Source organism: Prionailurus bengalensis, chromosome A1 (genome assembly GCF_016509475.1).
Source record: "Prionailurus bengalensis isolate Pbe53 chromosome A1, Fcat_Pben_1.1_paternal_pri, whole genome shotgun sequence".
In the NCBI taxonomy this organism is placed as follows: Eukaryota; Metazoa; Chordata; class Mammalia; order Carnivora; family Felidae; genus Prionailurus; species Prionailurus bengalensis.
The window spans coordinates 140050755-140058125 of record NC_057343.1 but is presented as its reverse complement, the minus strand read 5'-3'; the positions used below and the strand labels follow the sequence as shown (position 1 = coordinate 140058125).

Sequence of the window (7371 nt, the reverse complement as noted above, 5' to 3'; positions counted from 1 at the left end):
GTAATCTCACTCCTAAACATGTACTCTAGAAAATACAAGCTCTTGGGGCGCCTGGGTGGCTCAGTCGGTTAAGCGTCTAACTTCAGCGCAGGTCATGATCTCACGGTTTGTGGGTTCAAGCCCCACATGGGGCTCTGGGATGACGGCTCAGAGCCTGGAGCCTGCTTCGGATTCTGTGTCTCCCTCTCTCTGCCCTTCCCCTGCTCATGCTCTGTCTCTCTCTGTCTCAAAAATAAATAAAACATTAAAAGAAAATCCTGAGTGGAGACACATGGATGAGCATTTCTGTTGAGCAGTTAATGATGGCTAACTAGTGAGAACCATCTTAATTTCTACCAATAGGAGATAAATTGTAATTGATTCATATGCTAGCCAAATATACAGCAGTGAAAATTACACACACCTGGTAGCCCATGTCTCTGTGTACCTCCCCATTGCCCTCTCTCCACTGCTTGCTAGGTTTACCAGACCCTTCTCTTAGCATGGTCTTACTGTGAGCAAGGCAAACATAATTAAGTGTTTACTAAATCACAGCCTTTTCCCATATTTCCTCCCTGAGATTTCCCAGCACCACTTTCTCCTTTTTATTTTATTTCACTTTTTTTGAAATGCAAGAGTTTTAAAATTCTTCAGTCACATATTTATACACAGTTGGTTGTTTTTCTCCTCCAGGGGGTTAATCACATCCACAGTGTACATGGTTTGTTTGCTTTATTCCGTGGCAGCCTTATTTCTAAATCACCGGGTGGGGGATGTCTCATCGTGGCCTCCATCCTGGAAAAAAAGCCCCTGCACGATGTGCAGGATTCACGTTTGCCCAGGGTGCGGTGGCAGGTAAGGGCATTTCAACTTGAGGAATGAAAATATGTAAAAGCACAGAGAAGTGAAACAGCTGCTTGTTCCCCCGAACTGCTCACAGTTCACAAAGCCCTCAGTGTGACTGAAGCAATGTCAAGGTTAAGTCCTACTGTGGGGGTTGGGGGTGTCAGTCTGGAAGAGGGAGGGCTTTGTCCTTGGGAGTGGGGGATGGAGCACATAACACAGGCATTTGACTTCCTGTCTGCAGGTCCCTGGTCTTGCTTTCATGCTGCTTCCCGCAAGGTCTTTTCTTATTGCCGTAACAAGTCATGTCAACTTACCAATCCTGAAGACACTTGCTGAAAGGACCCCAGCTTTGAAGAATGAACTCAGAAGGAACATGATTTCATTTCTCTCCAACTGTAGTCTTTCTCAAAAGTAGCCAGAATGGCTGAAGAGGAAGCCGGAGACGGAGGTAGGCAGCAGCCTGACTGCTAGGGCTTAAGACAACATGCTAAGGGTTTGTACCTTAACTGGTAAGAGATGGGCAGTCAGCAAAAGGTGTCAGAGTCTGAGAGTAATACATACTTCCCCTCACACGTAAACATGTATGTGTATGTATAGATAGACACCCTGTATTTAGAGACATTAGATTCTCTGTAAATGTATCAAGTATATATATATATATATATGTTTACAACAATTGCTCAGTTATTATACTCATATGCACATATAGTGTGTCTATACACATTCATATATATGTATATATATGTATATATACACAGTTTAGTATGTACATATAAAGAATATTATATATGCATGCGTGTGTGTGTGTGTGTGTGTGTGTGTGTGTGTGTGTATACAGAGAGAGAAAGAGAAACAAAGAAAGACAGGCAAACAGAGACAGATAAACAGAGATACTGGATGGATACCTACCCTAACTATTAATAGTGCTTACCACTGGGGGCTGAATTGTAAGGGGGCTTCCACTTCCTATTTGATATCCTGATATCCTAGTTGATATTATTTGAAGTTGATACAAGAGCATACATTGATTTGGTAATACAAAAATCTCAAAAGCATAAATATTTAGGGAACAGTATGTAGATAGAGGCTAATAATGAATATTTTTTTTAATGACTTGCCCATTGTTCTATGGAAATACAAGAGCTGTGGCCCTCTTGGCTGGCCAGAGGCCTGGGCTGCAGGAGGGTGGAAGTGGGGACAGGCTGGAGATCAGTCAGGACCCATTGCAGTAGACCCAGGAGAAAATGAGGTATAAATTATACGCACTCTTTCATTGCTGAGGTTTTGCTCCTACTCTTCTCCAAATGGGGAACTTGCTCCCTTACCCCACTTCTCCACCTACTGAGATTCTGTTCATCCTTCAAAGCTGAGTTAAAATCCTAGTTTCTCTGTAAAGCCTCTGCATTCCCAGCCCTTGGTAGAGTTACCTCCTTAGTGTTTCCGTGGCACTGTTTCTTCAAGTATGGCATTTCTTTCTGCCTTGTTCTAGCCCTAGGTTATTTATATATCCTAAACAGAGTGTAACAACTTTTTTTCTTAATGTTTATTTATTTTTGAGAGACACGCACACAGAGTGTGAGCTGGGGAGGGTCAGAGAAAGAGGGAGACACAGAAACCAAAGCAGGCTCCAGGCTCTGAGCTGTCAGCACACAGCCTGATGCAGAGCTCGAACCCACAAACTGTGAGATCATGACCTGAGCCGAAGTCGGCCCGCTTAACTGACTGAGCCACCCAGGCACCCCTAGACTGTAACAACTTTGAGGATAAGAGCCATTTCCTATCATTAAAATAAACAAAGAAACAAAAACTATGTAACAGTGCAAGGCTTTGCATGTCATAGATTCTCAATAAATGCTCATAGAATGAACATCATTTAAAAAATATATATTGAGGGGCTCCTGGGTGGCTCAGTCGGTTAAGCGCCCGACTTCGGCTCAGGTCATGATCTCGCAGTCTGTGAGTTCTAGCCCCGCGTCGGGCTCTGTGCTGACAGCTCACAGCCTGGAGCCTGTTCTGGATTCTGTGTCTCCCTTTCTCTCTGACCCTCCCCTGTTCATGCTCTGTCTCTCCCTGTCTCAAAAATAAATAAACGTTAAAAAAAAATTTTAAATATATATTGAGATAGAAACGTTTTGAAAGCTAGAATTTCTTTTTTTTCTCTGTTTATGCCACTTACCATAAATCCTTTTCTCCTAATTTTATTACACTTAAATTAAAAAAAAAGATCATAATAACCATGCCTCTGAATAAAAGGTTATTTTCTTTTATTACACTTCTCCAGAAGTATAATTTAATGTTATACATATCAGCATCTGCTTCATATGATTTCAACCTCTTGGTCCATGAGAATCACCTAGAGAGTATTAAAAAAAAAAAAAAAAAGACTCAATTCCCCAGAGCCACTTCCCGGTATTTTGGTTCAGTTGGTCTGAGGTGGCCCTTTTTTAAAAGTTGGAGATATTAGCTTGTAGACAGGTTGAAATTTTCCAGATAATTTTGATTCAACTGGTCTGAGGTGGCCCTTATTTTAAATTTTTTTTTTTTAATGTTTACTTATTTTTGAGACAGAGAGAGACAAAGCATGAACAGGGGAGGGGCAGAGAGAGAGGGAGACACAGAATCAGAAGCAGGCTCCAGGCTCTGAGCCATCAGCCCAGAGCCCAACGCGGGGCTCGAACTCAGGGACCTGAGCTGAAGTCGGACGTGAGGTGGCCCTTATTTTAAACAGTAGGTGATGTTCGCTTATAGCCAGGTTGGAGTTTTACTGCTTTAGTTGATTGACTAATGCCCCAGGGTCATTTCTTGTGACATTTCTCTACCAGAGAGAGATCAAAGACTTCACATAGATTCACTTGAGATCATTCTCTGCCATCTGGCTGACTCCCTGGGTCCTCCTTATTTCCATCAAAATTCTAGAAATATTTTAACTTCCTTTCACTGCCCCCACACCACACACATAGCTCAGTAGCTTTATTCTTCACTTTTGCCCACTTTTTTCAAACTCCCTGATAATTCAACATATTATAATGAATTTTCTCTTTTTGTATTTATAGTTCACTATAAATGCCTTTTAAATAATTCTTCCAACTTTATTGTTTCATATTTTTTCTTTTTTTCTTTAAAAAATTTTTTTTAAAGATTTTTATTTGTTTTGAGACAGAGAGAGACAGAGCATGAGCAGAGGAGGGGCAGAGAGAGAGGGAGACACAGAATCCAAAGCAAGCTCCAGGCTCTGAGCTGTCAGCACAGAGCCCCAGGCGGGTCTCAAACTCATGGACTGTGAGATCGTGACCAGAGCCGAAGTCAGACACTTAACAGACTGAGCCACCCAGGCACCCCTGTTTCATATTTTTTCAAAAATGTCCTAGGCATATTAAAACACATAGGTACATGTGTATTGCATATATGCAAGCCCACATAGACACATAGGTGAATGTGTCTCTCCCTATGTTGTTCTGCTCCTTGCTTTTGTTTTTTTAAACTTGTCCTGGGATCTTTCAAACGTAAAGATGAGCATATAAGAAATGAACAGTTAATAAACAGTAGTGTACATTCAAGTGGCCAATAAATATATGAAAATATTCTCAATCTCATTGTAATTAGGAAAATGCACGTTCAAATGAGAGTGAAAATGAATTTTACATCAGTCAGCCTTAAACTTCAAAAGTCTGACAAGGGGAGTTGTGAAGCAATGGAATACCAAAATGCTGCTGATTTGAGTGTAAGTTAGTACAACTACTTTGGAGAACAAGTTGGTAGGATCAAATGTATTAGTCAGCTATTACCATAATAATGCTGTGTAAAAACAAAACAAAACAGATACACCAAAAGAACTCTTCAAGTCAGCAAAGATTTCTTAAATAGGACAGAAAAGAAAAAGAAATGAAAGAAAACTGATTTAAAAAACTCCAGGGGCGCCTGGGTGGCTCAGTCGGTTAAGCGGCCAACTTCGGCTCAGGTCACGGTCTCGCGGTCTGTGAGTTCAAGCCCCGCATCGGGCTCTGTGCTGACAGCTCAGAACCTGGAGCCTGTTTCAGATTCTGTGTCTCCCTCTCTCTCTGACCCTCCCCCGTTCATGCTCTGTCTCTCTCTGTCTCAAAAAAAAAAAAAATAAACATTAAAAAAAAAATTTTTTAACAAAAACAAAAAACAAAAAAAAAAACACCTCCATCAACTCCTCGTTAGCACTATTAAAAGGGTGAAAAGGGAATCTACCGACTGGGAAATATAGTCTACAAAGGACTTGTATCCAGAACATATAAAGAACTCCTACAAATCAATAAGAAAAAGACAAAAACTTAAAATTAAAAATAGACCAAGATCTGAACAGTCACAAAAGAGGGTATTCAAAAGACCAATAAGCATATAAAAAGATATTGTTCATAAATAGTTTGAAAGTAAAAGGATGGAAAAAGACCTACTATACAAACAGAAAAAGAGAATTGGAGGGGCTAAACTCCTATCAAAGCAGACTTTAATATAAAAGTTTGTAGAGATAAACAGGGACATTGTGTAATAATAAAAGGGTCAGAAAGATGTAATAATTATATAGTTTATAGAGATATATTTACCTAAAACTGAGCCCCAAAAGACATGAAGCAAAACTTAACAGAATTGAATGGAGAAATAGATAATTCAGTGATAATAGTTGTACTTGAATGCTCAACTTGCTATAATGGATTGAGCAACTAGAAAGAAAGGCAGCAAGGAAATAGAATACTTTAACAACACTATTTACCAACTAGACCTCATAGAGGTATATAGAACAGTTGGCTGCACAACAGCAGAACATACATTTCCTTTTCTTTTTTTTTTTTAATGTTTATTTATTTTTGAGACAGAGAGAGATAGAGCATGAACAGGGGAGGGGCAGGGAGAGAGGAAGACACAGAATCGGAAGCAGGCTCCAGGCTCTGAGCCATCAGCCCAGAGCCCGACACAGGGCTGGAACTCACAGACTGCGAGATGGTGACCTGAGCCGAAGTCAGACGCTTAACCGACTGAGCCACCCAGGCGCCCCCAGAACATACATTTTCTTAAGTACACATGAAACATTCTTGAGGATGGAATTTAATTGGAGGCCATAAAACAAATCGCAACAAAGTTTAAAAGACTGAAGTCATACAAGGTATGTGTTTGCTGATAACAGTGGAAGGAAATGAGAAATTAGTAAGAAAAAGATTTGGAAATTTTACATGTATGTGAAAATTAAGCAACGTGTTCCTAAATAACCAATGAGTCCAAGAAGAAATCCCAACAGAATTTAAAAAGTGCTTTGACGTGAATGCAAACAAAAATACAACATAGCAAAACTTATGGGAAACACCAAAAATAGTGCCGAGAGAGGGAAATCTATACCTGTAAACAGCTATATTAACAAAGAAGAATGATCTCAAATCCATTACCTAACCCCCCATTTAAAGAGATTAGAAACAGAAGAGTGCACTAAATCCAAAGCATTGACTAATGAAGTAAATAATAAATATTAGAGTGAAAACAAATGAAGCAGAGAAGAGAAAAACAATACAGAAGTTAAACAAAACCCCAAATTGTTTCTTTGAAAAGACCAACAAAATTGAAAAGCTTTTAAATAGACTGGCCAAGACAAAAAGAAAAGACTAAAGTTACCAAAATCAGGGGTAAAAAGGGGTCATTACTATTGACCTTACAGAAATAGTAAGAGTATAAGGGCATACTATGAACAAATGCCTGTCAATAAATCAGATAATCTAGATGAAAAAGACAAATTCCTAAAAACACACAAACACTCAAACTGATTCAGGAAAAAAAAAAGATAATATATACACTAACAAGTACAGATTGAATTAGTAAACAAAAACTACCCACCAAAAAAAAAGCCCAATTACAAATAGCTTCACTGCTAAATTCTACCAAACATTTAAAGAATTAGTACAGGGGTGCTTGGCTCAGTTGGCTCAGCCTGGCTCAGTTGGTAGAGCATGTGACTCTTTATCTTGGGGTTGTGAGTTCAAGCCCCATGTTGGGTGTAGAGATGACGAAGGAAGGAAGGAAGGAAGGAAGGAAGGAAGGAAGGAAGGAAGGAGAAAGAAAGAAAGAAAGAAAGAAAGAAAGAGAAAAGGAAAGAGAGAAAGAGAGAGAGGGAGGGAGGAAAAGAGGAAGGAAGGAAGAAAAGAAAGGAAGAATGAATGAATTAGTATAAATCCTTCTCAAAGTCTACCAAAAAACAGGAGAGACGGTATCTCCTAACTCATTCTATAAGTTCAGTATAATCTGATAATAAAGACAGACATCACAAGAAAAGAAAACCATAGACCAATGTCACTTAATGAACATGGGTGCAAAAATCCTCTGCAAATACTGGAAAACTGAATCCTATATCATATAAAAAGGATTATACACCATGACCAAACGGGATTTATCCCTGAGAATGCAAGGTTGGTTCAACATATGAAATCAATGAATGTAATACATCATATTACTAGACTAAAGGAAAACCACAGGATCCTCTAAATAGAGAAACAACACTTGACAAAATCCAACACATTTTCATGGTAAAAACGCTCA

General features: G+C 39.3%; 1 protein-coding gene across 1 annotated transcript in view; it reads left to right on the top strand.

The window, feature by feature from the left end:
• Positions 1-1099: 1099 nt before the first annotated feature.
• Positions 1100-7371, top strand: part of FAM169A (family with sequence similarity 169 member A) — a 97097-nt gene continuing 90825 nt past the window's right edge. Inside the window, exon 1 of the mRNA XM_043592029.1 lies at positions 1100-1273. The gene's annotated coding sequence lies outside the window, so the exon portion shown is untranslated. The remainder of the gene's footprint in view (positions 1274-7371) is intronic.